This window comes from Sus scrofa, chromosome 13 (genome assembly GCF_054392235.1).
Source record: "Sus scrofa isolate SSC_HxYL_T2T_F1_AM1 chromosome 13, Sscrofa_HxYL_maternal_Yorkshire_Landrace_v2.0, whole genome shotgun sequence".
Taxonomy (NCBI): domain Eukaryota; kingdom Metazoa; phylum Chordata; class Mammalia; order Artiodactyla; family Suidae; genus Sus; species Sus scrofa.
The window spans coordinates 182214371-182228483 of NC_139395.1; the positions used below are offsets into that span (position 1 = coordinate 182214371).

Genomic DNA, 14113 nt, shown 5'->3' on the forward strand with positions numbered 1-14113 from the left:
TTATAATTTTGATGAACACATTTGAATTGCATTGCAGTTTGTGAGATATTCAGAAAGAAGTTGCTTAGCAATTGATTGGACCTAGCTAAATATTTTAGGGTGAAAAACCTCATATCAGTCATCTCCAACACTATAAAATTATTTTGTTTTATTTTGGGGGGATTGTTTTTGGTTTGCTTGTTATTTAAAAAGAAAATGAAAAATTATTACTGTCTAAAATGCCTCTTTAAACTTTTCCCTGTTCGGACCAGATATCAGTAAGATCAATGTATCGCAACGCAAACTGAATCTAAATGACACTATTTCCATATATCTTCATGAATGACATTTTTTTAACTGTATTTAGTCATTTCAAGAAATACATGATGAGGAACTTTGAAAATCTGAAGTAAAATATAAATGTGCCTCCTTCCCTCCCCTGGCCCTGTAAAAATAATAATAGTAGTAACACATGGAGAATAGGAGAATAGTATAGTGAATGTTTCAATTCTTAATATGTTTTATGCACAATAAATTTTACACAAGCAAGAAATAAATGGCCATTTGTGTTGTTGCTGTTGTATTTATAGCAGTTAGGATTATCCTAATACAATATCCTAATATTGTAAAAACACTTTAGAAGTTCCAAGACTTTAAAATAGTGAAGTACTGTTTTCTTTGATCCATGGACAGGCTTTGAGGTGCTTTTAAGTTAGTATCACATTGTTTGTGTTATTTATGGTCCTACAACTATTAAAGCAACTGTTTCTAATGTTTATCCCTGTGTCTACACTTTCTTTTTACCATGCCCAGTTTAGCTTACTGCTGTCAGGAAAATACATTTTTCCCAGATCATACTAGAGTTCAAATCTTCTATGGCTTCCTATTACCTAGGCAATAATCAGACTCTTTAGTTTGATATTTGCGACTTTCCAAAAACTGGTACCAAATTAGTTTTTTCCTAAAAGTTTGAATGGAGATTAGTGAGTTATTATTTCGTTTATGCACATGCTATGTCCTCGTCAGTCTGAACTCTATTACTGCTTTCAAAAGAAATACTGATCATTTTTGTTAGGGTATAACCTCACTGGTCTTGTTCTCTTTTTTCTTTGATGCTTCCCATAATTCTGCCATTCTTAAGAAAATTTCTGTTTTATATACCTTCTCATTTAAAAATTGTATTCAGGAGTTCCTGTCGTGGTGCAGTGGTTAACGAATCCGACTAGGAACCATGAGGTTGCGGGTTCGGTCCCTGCCCTTGCTCAGTGGGTTAAAGATCCGGCGTTGCCGTGATCTGTGGTGTAGGTTGCAGACGCGGCTCGGATCCCGCGTTGCTGTGGCTCTGGCCTAGGCCGGTGGCTACAGCTCCGATTCGACTCCTAGCCTGGGAACCTCCACATGCCGCGGAAGCGGTCCAAGAAATAGCAACAACAACAAAAAAAGACAAAAAGACCATAAAAATTGTATTCATGATACATGCTAAGATTAGTTTAATTTTGTTTCACATGTATTTATTAGATTTTAGATCTCTTCATATCCTCCATAATATGCAGCTCATAACTTCAGCTTTTGGGAGATGCATAATTTATCTTATACGTACAAATAATTCAAGAAAACAATAAAGTTCTTTTTACAGAAAATATTTTAATTTCATAAATAAATAAAATTCTTGTGAAGTGCATTATAAATGAGTTCCTAAACTTTTCTCCATTAATAGAATTCCTTATTTTCACAAGGAATGGCAAGTTTTAAATACTTCTTAACTAAGTCAATGGCATTGAAGTGTATTAACACTTTTTTTTCTATTTATATTTATTAAAAACACATAGAGAACTATAACCCATCTCTTGGTATAGACCATGATGAAAGATAATATAAGAAAAAGAATGTCAGTTCCTATACTGGGTCAGTTTGCAGTACAGTAGAAATTGGCACAAAATTGTAAACCAACTACACTTTAATTTAAAAAACACACACATATTCTAACCCATAATATCTAGTCACAAAATGAGATAAAATGTTAATTTATTAAATTGATAGTAACCAACAGCAAAGGAATGTGGTATTTATTTGGCCTTTGAACCTCATAGAGAAAAAAAATAATTATTTACATTCTGGTGTTTGAATTATCAAAACCAATTTGTGGACCCCACCAGTGCAATAAACACAATTTTAAAACACCTTCTTCCTCTTAACTCTCTTACCAACCTAAGAAAAAAACAAAAGTAAATAAGCAAAAAGCACTACCTATTTTAATAACTTTGATCATTAAGGGTCTAGAATATAAGGTAGGCATTCCTTTTCTGGAAGCAAAATTGGCTTGACTTCATTATTACATCCAAGGTCCAACAAAGGAATAAATTTTGATTATTTTAGAAAACTCTAGATAAGATATACCTGTATCTTAATATGAGAAAATAGTCATACTATACCTTTAATGATCACCAATATACCATTTTCTTTTTTTAATTAAATTAAATTAAATGTTTGTCTTTTTAGGGCCACACCCGCAACATATGGAGGTTCCCAGGCTAGGGGTCTAATAGGAGCTGTAGCCACTGGCCTATGCCACAGCCACAGCAATGTCACATCTGTGACCTACACCACAGCTCATGGCAATGCCAAATCCTTAACTCACTGAGCGAGGCCAGGGATCAAACCCTGTGCTCATGGATGCTAATCAGGTTCGCTAACCACTGAGCCACAATGGGAACTCCTAATTTTATTTTAAAGTTTTTATTAAAATATAGTTGATTTATAATGTTGTGCCATTTTCTGCTGTACAGCATAGTGATCCAGTCATATGTATATATATATTCCCTTTCTTATCTTCCATCCTAGTCTACCGCAAGAGACTACATATAGTTCCCTGTGCTACACAGTAGGACAATATGCCATTGTCAAACATCTACTCTATAAATGAATTATATAGAGAGCTTTTAAGAAGAGAAGTATACAAGAGAGTTCCAGTTCTGAAAATTTTATGCTGAGGTGCCTATAACAGTAAAATCACATTCAAAGCAAAATTAATGTACAACTTTATTATAAGAAAAATTTAAAAGAGTGAACCTTGGAGCTCCAAAAAACTGTGATGTTAAAAATTCAGTATTATACAGAATCTTCTCTATTACCATGAAATTGATTCTACAATGACGTTGTAAAGTATAGAGCTAACAAAAAGTTCAAAGAATAAATGTTTTCTGTGAGCACTTTACAGACCACTAAATCACAGACATCATTATTTAAGAATTAGGAGTTCCCACTGTGGCACAATGGGACCAGTGGTGTCTCAGGAGCACTGAGTATCAGGCTCAATCCTGTGATGAGGCTTAGGTCTGATCCCTGGCCCAGGAACTCCATATATTGACAGGCAGCCAAAAAAGTAAATAAATAAACAAATAAAATAAAAATTAACCAACTGACTTAAAACTTTTTGGGTCAAGATTTCCTTGTCAGAATAGGTATGAATTTGTTACTTTGATGAATCAGTTGCAAATACCTCCTTACTAGACATCAAACAGAACTGAGACTACGTAAAGATTTTCATAATTTGATGTAAAATATGATTTTTATTATGGAGATCCCACTGTAGTTTAACATTGTTCCTCTCAATTCTAATTTGGCAAGCTATCACAAGTCCTTGAATGCAGAGGTACAAATTGCAAGATAATGCAAACAGCACCAGCATGATTTGTGCATAAAAGTTTGCAGAGAGCAATTATCACTTCATTAATTTGTAATGAAGACCAAATTGCCTGTAAGTGATGGTGGCTTACCATCTCAGACCACTTACAAGAAACAGCAAGTCTCTAACTTGAGGATTTGCTGAGGACCAGATAGTGGAAAATAAAATCCCCAAATGAGCATTTTCACAACAGCAACGACAGAAATCATTAATTAAAGGTGCTGTTGTAATGCTTATACTTCATAAATTTAAAAAATGCTCATATATACCCTATCTTCCTACTCTAAGAACTAAAGTATATGTTCATAAGTTATTAGAAGCAATATAGGTCCACAGTAATTGGTCTAATGGAAAAAGAAAGGTAACAGAGAAGTAGTGACATGCAGAATTGAAGTACAAAGCATCTATCTCTTAATTTTTCTAATCGTAAAAACAAAACGAAACAAAACAAAACCCCTTCAAGGGACGTCCAGCAGTAACACTATCTTCAGTAGAAGACACAGAACTAGTAAGAACTCACATTCTTTCTAAAACTCAAGTTCTCCAAAATCAGTAATTCTGATATTTAGCCTGGTTTCCAGATTCTTACTATGAGCTTTTATTATTAGACCACAGAGGCTAAAGTTTCTTGGTTTTTTGTTCGTTTGTTTTAATTTTTTTCCAGATTATTACAACTCTTAAGAAAACCGCATATCCAGGCTTCTTTTCCCTAGAAGGCTCATTCTGATATTCATCCCCTGTAGCATAAGTACAGTGAGCCTCCTTATCATCAACATACAGTGGAAGATGTGAAGGAGACTCAATTTTTATTTTCTAGATAGCACAGCTTCTTGTCACTGAGTCAAATATGTATTTTGATGGAAAACATATTTTTAACAATCAGCATTTAACCTGCTAACTCTCATTCTGATAAACCTCAATTACAGTAATTAAGGATTTATACTCATTGTTGATATTAATTATTCTTTTGGATACATTTTTAGCTACTTGCTCATGGGGCATGTGAAGGAAAATGTTTACATTTTTTTAAGAGAAGGAAAAGCTGCATTACATTGAGAGCCTGGCCTAATTTAAAGAAATAATAAGGGAGAAGAAATAACTTTGTGATTTACATTATAAAGTTTAAAACCAGTTTTTCAGACATTTGCAGAAAATAAAAAGAAAACCAATGTTCTATGTTTACAATATCACATTTGCATTTCAATGGTTAAGAGGCATAGAATTCTATACTTTACAAAATGCTAATTATGACTAATTTTGCACTCAATAACTGTGATATTAAGTTGGTTCACGTTATTCTTTCTCCGCTTTGTGTTTCTTAATCCTATATTTCTTCCTTTTGTACATTCCATAGCTATTTCAAAATTCAGTGTTTATCCTAGAAATATTTGAACATTTACCATGCATCAGCATTTTCAAGGTGAAAATTCATAGTCATTTACAGTAAGGATGTCACTATCAAGTGACAGGCACAGATATATCTACAAAAATCCTTATATTACCATTTATTCATAAGTAGTTTTTCTTAGCCTATAGGTCTCAAAAGTATACACACACACACTTGCATACTCATACACATTTGCAATGGTATTACATAAAAAGATATAGCAAAATAAAGCACTTGAGACAAATGAGAAATAGAATTGTTGCTTTTGGAGGGGTTATTGCTATCGATGATGATTTGGGATCAAATCAGAGAAATATACCTGTAACCAGAGGATTGAGGAGAGAGAAGATGGGGATTTAATACTGATAAGCCAGCATTAGTAACAAGATGAAGGCTAGAGTCTAAAGATTAAAAATGCCCAGAAGGGCATGCCTGGGATGATATGTCCAGTAATCTTAATAATAATGACTACTCTCTATTCTCCCACACACCTTAGACTCTTTGTCCTAGAAGAAATGTGATAATGACATTAGAACTGTCTTATTGAAAAAAGAGAGGACCATGTCCCAAAGTACACTGAAAAGAACTGCAAAACCACAAAAGGAGTGAAAGGACCAGAGATTATTATTGAGGAAAGACAACAAAAGACTTCGTATTGTAAGAGAAAGAGTCAGGGCCAGGATGATGTATGATTCCTGATCAGAATGCTCAGGAATATTGGGTAGACTCTGTTACATCCTATATTTATAATAAGACACAGGCTATTCAAGGCAGTGTCTTCTGGAAGGTTAAGCAGGTAGGAATCCTTGTCCTCCCCCAATAGCCGCTGTCATGGAGTCTCTGTCTTTACTTTACCCATCATCTCACACTCACAAATGCTTCCACCTTTAGCCTCAGTACTTCTCAGTTCCTATACCCCTAGACTAAGTCAAAAACCAGGACAGCCTCAACTTCACTATTCTAGGGCTTTAATTTTAGTTATTTCCCCCCCAGGTGGGATTCAGTGGTATTGTATTGAGGTCTCCGGGGCGTTGCCACATCTTTGGACCTGAAGATCCATATCTCTGACCACAGCCTATCTAATTTCCTTACATCAAATGTTCTTATTTTTAGCTACGTATTAGCCAGGGACCTTTTTAAAAAACTTCATAGCTTTTTATTATCCAAACTAATTATTTCTTTTTAGATTGCCAAGGTGATTCTGCTAAGGTTGGGTACCAATGCTTTATGTCCCTTAGCCAACTGGATTATTAAGGTCTGACCTCTACTTGACCTGACAGCTACTTCACTATCAGCTTCCAAACTTCTGAATCTTCTCAGAAACTTTCTCTAAAGTTGATAGACAGCCCCGTCTCTTTCTCTGTAGAAAGACCTTTTGCTCAGCCCTCATCTCATCTTTTTTTTTTAATTTTTAAAATTATAGTTGATTTACATGTTTTTTGATTCCAGATTTGCCAACACCCGATGTGCTTTACATGGAAACTCAACTGAATAACTCATCTTTTACCTCCCACAAAGATTTCTAAGGTACTATTATAATAAGCAAAGTAAATCTAATCATAGTGCACTTATAGTTTACATCTGGTGGTAAATGCAAAACGTGTGCATTACAAAAAAAGACGTAAACAGTGTGTGCAGGATTGTTATCTTCAATCACATATTTCTCCTGGTATGAATACAAGACAATTGGATTTAGATATGCAACAATTTTTAAAATTTGCTATAATTTGTTAGCTTCCTACTGTGATTTCTGTAGTGATTTGTGATTTTTTTAAAGATGCCTCTAAAATAGCAGTTTTGTTTGATTTCACATACATTTCTTAAATTTCCAATATGAAAAGTCCAGGTTAGAAACTGTGGATAGTAAAAAGATAAGTAAAATGTGACTTTTGTTATCCAGAAATTGATGTTGGAGGGAGAGGCATAAATACCAGACAGGGAAGATGATGATAATGCTCTCTCTTTGAGACACAGCAAGGAACTGTGAGGAAAGGAAGGGTGGAAAGAAGGTCCTAGAAAGCATTAAGGGAGAAGAATGGAAAGGTAGGATGACTAGAACTTCTTCAAGTAGAAATATGGGGGCATAATGAAAGAATAAGTGAGAGCAAACAGGAAGACATGTGAGGACAGAACCTGTTTAAGAAACAAGGTTCCATTATGGCTGGAATGTAGGGAACTGAGCAGGGGCCATGTGTGCAGTTATATAGAAAAGAAAGGCCTGGACCAACATGGGAACATCAACTGACATGTCTTTACTTCATTGCCACCATGAAAACCTGCTGAAAGAGGCACATGGTTAGCTCCAGACTGGGAGCCAATTCTCAAAAGAGAAGGAAAGAGGGGAGCTTCAGAAAGACCAGTGCACAGATACAAAGGAGAGGCCTGAAAAGGATGACCTCTGTTGAATGAATGAAAGTGAATATTTCCCAAAAGATTATAAAGCGCTATATTTTTTCTTATGAATATATATAGGATACACTTGTATGTACAGAGAGTAACACAACTCATTATATTATAATTTTTAGACTATTAAAACATTTCAGAAAGATTCCTGTTGTACTAAAAGTCTGCAAGCAACAACAACAACAAAAAACTTCAAGGTACTTGTATGTAATAAACATTGGTTCAATTTTTCTTTCATGAAATAAGAAAGAAATTAAGAAATGAGATATGCAGAACTCTCATTACCTACTATATATCTTCTTTCAAGAATATTTAATTAATATTTATTGAATAACTACTATGTGCCAAGTTCTATATTGATAATATAATAATGGAGGAGATAGGAAAGGTCCCTGTTCTTAAGGAACATACTGTAGTTATGTTACATCCATTGTTATATTCACTTTTATTTTATTAAGACACATTAATTTATTTCTTTGTTCATTATTCCTCTTCCCCTGTATGGTCTCTGGTTGGCACATCTTTCTCGCCCAAACATTTAGCCTTGTGCCTAAAACCAAATAACTTATAAAGATTTACTAATATAAATACCATGCAATGTGCCGAATGTTAAACTTATATAATTAACAAAGCATAGAAATATGCTTTTGGTACAGAAGGCATTGAGTTTTAAAAATCAATATTCTGAATAGTTACATGTCAAATATTAGACTTAACTAACTAAATATAATACACCATATTAATAAGCATTTTGTAAAAATGTTAAAAAGAAGCAGTAAATAAATTTGTAGAAAATGTGTATTAATAAATCTATGATAAAGACAGTTGGAAAAGAAAATTTTTTGAACGATGAGGAAAAGGGATCTTAAAGTTTGGGAGATGTTGGTGGCAATGAAAAAAACTTTCTAAAACGATGCAAAATGCTTAAAGAGCTACCAAAAAGTGAACTTCTAGTCAAAAGAATTAACTTGAAAGAGATATGATATACTAAAATATAAAATATAAAATAGTGAAGAGACAATATCTAAATTCACTTCTGTCAAAAGTTTTCAACTAAACTAGTTATTTAAATTTACTTTCCCTATGAGGGGGGAAAATGCCAATGTAAAGGAAAGATAGGAAAATTACACTTTGCACTATAGAGGTTTGATTTTAATGGTGAAATATTTCTATTTATAATGTAAAAGAAACATAAAGGCAAAACTGTTATTTTTAGCCATGAAGTATATACCTTTATCTGAAAATTACCTTCATAAAGGGGACAAAAGAGTTTAAAAATCATAAATAAACCATTTATCTATTCCATAAAATTTGGCAAAATGGTTTATATTTGTCAGAAAATTTTTCACTCTTTCTGTTCATACATAGCCAAATAACTTCACTTTTTTAGAATAAATTTCCCTTAAATGTTAAAAAGTAAGACAATGGGACTATCATGTTTCCAATTCTTGGAAAAATATTCAATATGAAATTGCCCAATATAAAGGTAATTTTAGAATTCAGTGTGACTGCTTGAAAACAAAGAGGAAAAATTCCACGCACATTGGCTTAACTTGTCTAGACTGAAAACTGTGCTAAAATGGACATTTACAGAATTATTACAAATGGCCAACTACTTAGAAATTAATGCATAGCAGTGACAGCAGTACATTTCATACCAGTTGTGAGATTCATGTAATTTCCTGCTATGATAATGGGTCACAGACACAGTAATTCATAGCAATTTACGATATACCTGTGGAGCACTCATAGTGACGGAAATGAAATTAACTCATGTCACTGTGGAACATATGTTAAGTTTTACAGATCTTCAGATAACTCAGTACATTTTTGAACACAAAAAATGCTCTTGAAAGCATTTTTCTGAAATGTAAGCTGTTTTATAGCAACAATTTCAAAGCTGCAGAGACATCTTCTGCCTTTCTTCCCACATGGGTGGCAACCCTGTTCCATAGGAATATTTTCAATCCTTTATCCATTGAGTATCCTAGGGAGCCTATGGTAAGAGTCTAGTCTCCAGAGATAGACTGACTCTAGGTTTGAAACCCAGCTCTGCTACTTAATAGAAGGTTTAATACACTATGATTTAATTTACACAACTGTAAAATGTGGAAAATCATAGTAAACTCTTTCTAGAGATGTAAACAAAAGTAGATTATTCTTTTAAAACAGAACAGTGAATAGCACCTGGGAAGCAGCAAACAAATGTTATTATTATTCTGCTAAAGCTAACAAAAATATCATTAGAATACATAAGTTTTTTTCTTATAAAATAATAGGAATGTGCTTTAATTTCAAGATTCTCTACTCCCTATTCTTCTTTTACTAGTCTTGAGATTCTTCAAATTTATTTAAGGTCACTGCAGTTTCTCACCAGTGTAATTTGTTTTACTGTTTTGAAATTCGATAAATATAATTAACGACAAAAGTTAACTGAATATTAGATGCTTCATATTTGTATTATAATGAGCTTGCTGTCTTTTATCTATGATAACCTATGTGTTATTCTATTTGCCAATATTATTACACACTTCATTAAGTATTATAGTTCCTAGGCTAATATATCTCTAGACTATAATTAGACATCTGACTTCAATTCTTTCACTATTCTTTTTTTACTAAAAAGTATATGATCTGTGTAACATATTAATACTTATTTTATATTTTAATAAAATAAAAATATGTATTATTATTATTATATTTTTACTTCATACTGGTCACTGTGTTAAGTTTCAGTTACATCACTAAATAGAGATGGTATTAGTACATTTCTTCAGTATTGCTCAACTGCTTAATAGAGTATATTGATAGTTAATAAGTGCTTATAGTTGTTACTGGCTAACTAACAAAACTAATACTTATTAAGCACCTGCATGTAACAGAATTGTTTTCTGGTACTACCATAAAAAAAAGGTACAGAAGCCATAGTTTCCTACACTTGAAAATATTAATTATAAGAACATTAATATGTTTATGCAAGTCTAATGTTAGTCATTCATTCATTCACCAGAAATCCACTGTGGACAAGGGACCCTTCTATGCCCTGGTGATTGTCTTCTCCATGGAACAGATAACAATAAAGCCATCAGTATTTTCATGGAGCTTATGTTCTCTTTGAAAGTAAACAAAGAGTAAGCAAACACACCAACACACACACACAACAGGTAAGGTGTTGATAATCATTATAAAGAAAAGACAAATGCAAAAACAGGCTAAGGGCATAGAAGACCATAGGTGGGTTGATGAAATGACATTTCAGATAGGGTAACCAGGGACAAGTTCCTGTTTTTGCTGCCACTTGAACAAAGTGAGGAACCAGGCAAAGAGAATATCTGTGGATATGGCATATCAGACTGAGAGAACAGAAAGCCCATGAGCTGTGGATTGAAATTAGTGTTGTTAATCAGGGCACAGCAAGGAGGCTACTGTGGCTGAAGCAGAGTGATACAGGAATAAAGTGATGAAACATTAGATCAAATAGGAAGTATAAGAGCATTTAGGTCCTTGTTGGCCACGTGGAGGATTTGGATTTTATTCTTAGACAAGTGGGAATTCAGTAAAGCATTTGGCCAGATGAAAGACATGGAGTTGACTCATGTATTAAAAAAAACAAGGGCTGGCATGTGAAAAATAAACTGTAAAGAACAAAGGTCTATGACATGAGATCATTAGGAAGTTATTATAATAGTGCAAGTGACAAGAGGATAAGATATTATTGGTAAAGGTGGGGAGAACTGATAAAATTCTGGAAATAGTTTGGTAGTAGATCCAGAGGACTTGATGATAGATTGGGTGTAGGACATTAGAAAAGGGTGGAGACTGCGACATATAACTTCAAAGAATGGCAACAGCCAATTTGAGACCAGAGAGAGAACAACAGCCAGTAGGTGGCATATAGGCAAGAAATTTAAACATCAGTAGAGTTTTTGACTAGTGATAATGCATGATGATAGAGAAAGAAGAAAAATAATACATTCCAGGAAGAGAAAGCAATATATTAAGAGATAGAAAAACACAAAAATATCAACTGAGTTTGGGTATCATGAAGCTCTAAAGTAAAAGATGAAGCTAGTCTTTCCTTGATCAATTTGACTTGTATTTACCAAACATGGTTATGTGCTAGGGACTCTATTAGATGCTGGAAATACAGCAGTGAACAGTATGGTCAGAAAACTCTCTCTGCAGGGATCTTACATTCTGGTAGGAGAGATAGGCTAAAAACATATGAAGTAGTAAAATTAATGTCCTCTTATACAGTGGTATTTTTAGAAGACTAGCCCAGGAAGACCTCACCAGAAAGGTATTTATTTAAATAAAGACCTGAAAGAACGGCTTATGGTTAAAAAAAAAAAAAAGACTTTATTGGACTGATGATACTTTACCAAAGAAGAATGGATACATCAGGAAAGAGCATTCAATGGTGTTCCTGTTGTAGCTCAGTGGTTAACGAATCTGACTAGGAACCACAAGGTTGCGGGTTCGATCCCTGGCCTTGTTCAGTGGGTTAAGGATCTGACGTTGCTGTGAGCTGTGGTGTAGGTCGCAGACATGGCTCGGATTCCGAGTTGCTGTGGCTCTTGCATAGGCCGGCAGCTACAGCTCCAATTAGACCTAGCCTGGGAACCTCCACATGCCGTGGTGCAGCCCTAGAAAAGGCAAAAAGACCAAAAAAAAAAAAAAAAAAAAAAAAAAAAAGGAAAGAGCATTCAAGAAAAAGGAAATATAAGTAAAAAGCCCCAAGGAATGTGTCCGGAGTAAAAAACCATAAGGAGTGGAGTTTCTGGAATGTCCTAGGTAGAGGGGAGAAAAGGGTGTTGTGGGAACAGAATGGGGGAGAGGAAGAGTTGGAGCAGTTTAGGTCCAATCTTGGGATCTGAGCAGAGGACTGAGAACACTCACCTTTTCACAGGATCACTCTAGTTGCTATGAAGAGAACAGTAGAAAAAATTAGATACATTAGATGAGGAATAGAAGATGACCATGTGGACAGTTTGGAATGTAATTGAGATTTTTCTCATCACTCATACGATGAAATATCAGATTTAGGGACATTACTTTGACAGGAGAATTTAGGATGAGTTAGAGGAGGAATGGAAGGAAATGAATTAAAGACTCTGTGGTTAGCCAAGGGAGGGGTGATGGGAGCTTGTCCATTTTTCACACTATTGATTCCCAGCATCCAACACGATTCCACATAATCCATTTATTGAATGAGTAAATGAATGGGTTAATTTCTAAATGCGAGTAGTATTTCAGGCGTAAAACTCAGACTTGGCGATTGATGGATATTTGGTTTGAAAAAAAAAAATGAAAACCTGATAATGACTCTGAGGTTTTAAGTTAACATTTGATAATCATATTGACCATTTTATGAGGACATTATAGTAATGGGCTTTCCCAGCAATGCATCATTTTACCCTTGAAAAAACCCTGTGCGGCAGGTACTGTTTCAATTAATTCTACAGAGGAGACAGATAAAGCTTAGTAAGAGATTCAATCTCTCATCCCAAATCATGCAGCTATAACTAGCGGAGCTTTGATTCAAACCCAGAATGCTTCTATTACAAAGCCTTTCCTACTTTCCACTAAAGTGTCTTGGGGACTTGGAAATGAATGTCATTAGCAGACAGAGGCAGCAATACAGGTGAGAAAAGTTAGGTGAGGAAGAAGAACAGCTTTGTTTAATGTAGAAGTCCATCCTTATATGTCAATGAGAAAAACAGACAAAGATATTTTCGAAAGTTGGAAAGGTCATCCAGAAGTCAGGGGGAAGAAAGGATCTAAGAGTAGAAATTCAGATTTTTGGAGTTCAGCATAATTAAAACTTTGGAAATGATTAGGTTGATTTTTAAAATATATGAGACAAAAAGGAATTTTAGAAACTATATTTTGAAATGCTTATGGTTAGAGCTTAGGAAGAGAAAGATAAACTGATGAAAGAAGTAGAAGCATTATAAAAATTGCTCTTGCAGAGCACTCAGATTGAAATGTTCCCCACATTGAAAAAGTTTTTCAAGTTAAGTATGGCATATTCTAGGAAAAAAAGGAGTATATATAGAGGTAGGAGTAGAACAAGAAGAAAATACGTCACAGATACCAGACAGGTGAGAATTTCAAGAACTTTGTATTTAATATGAAGAATACTTTAAACAGAATATGATCTGAAAAGAGCAAACTGGTTAGCAGAAGGATAAAGGTGACTTAACAAAGTTTTTTTGGTTGGGTTTTTTGTTTTGTTTTGTTTTGTTTTTAAGGTAGCAGAGGTTTTTCCAAGACTTTCTGGAACTAAGAAAGGTATAGCAGATAATAGGTTGAGGCAGTAATAATAGTTTAAAAAACATTTTATTATTGAACAGAAAAAATTCAGATTCTACAGAGAAAGAGCCTGGCATAATGCATTTGACCACATACAGGGACTAATGCCAATTTTGGTAAAACTCTGATCTACTAGATATCTATTTGAAATTTTAATAGGACATTTCCCTCAGTTATGGGCAAAGATTAATGGGTTTGAAATAAATGTAAGAACATGCATTGCTATATTTTTAGATGAAACTCACTGCCTTATTGAAATTTCATTTTATAAGCACATCACTTTCCATCCTTTATTATGTTTAAACATGTTCTGAAATATTAGTATTTTTTTAAGAAAAGTTATG

At 34.0% G+C, this 14113-nt stretch overlaps 1 protein-coding gene across 5 annotated transcripts in view; it reads right to left on the bottom strand.

Moving 5' to 3' along the window:
- EPHA3 (EPH receptor A3) overlaps positions 1-14113 on the bottom strand; it is a 351064-nt gene that overhangs the window by 245717 nt on the left and 91234 nt on the right.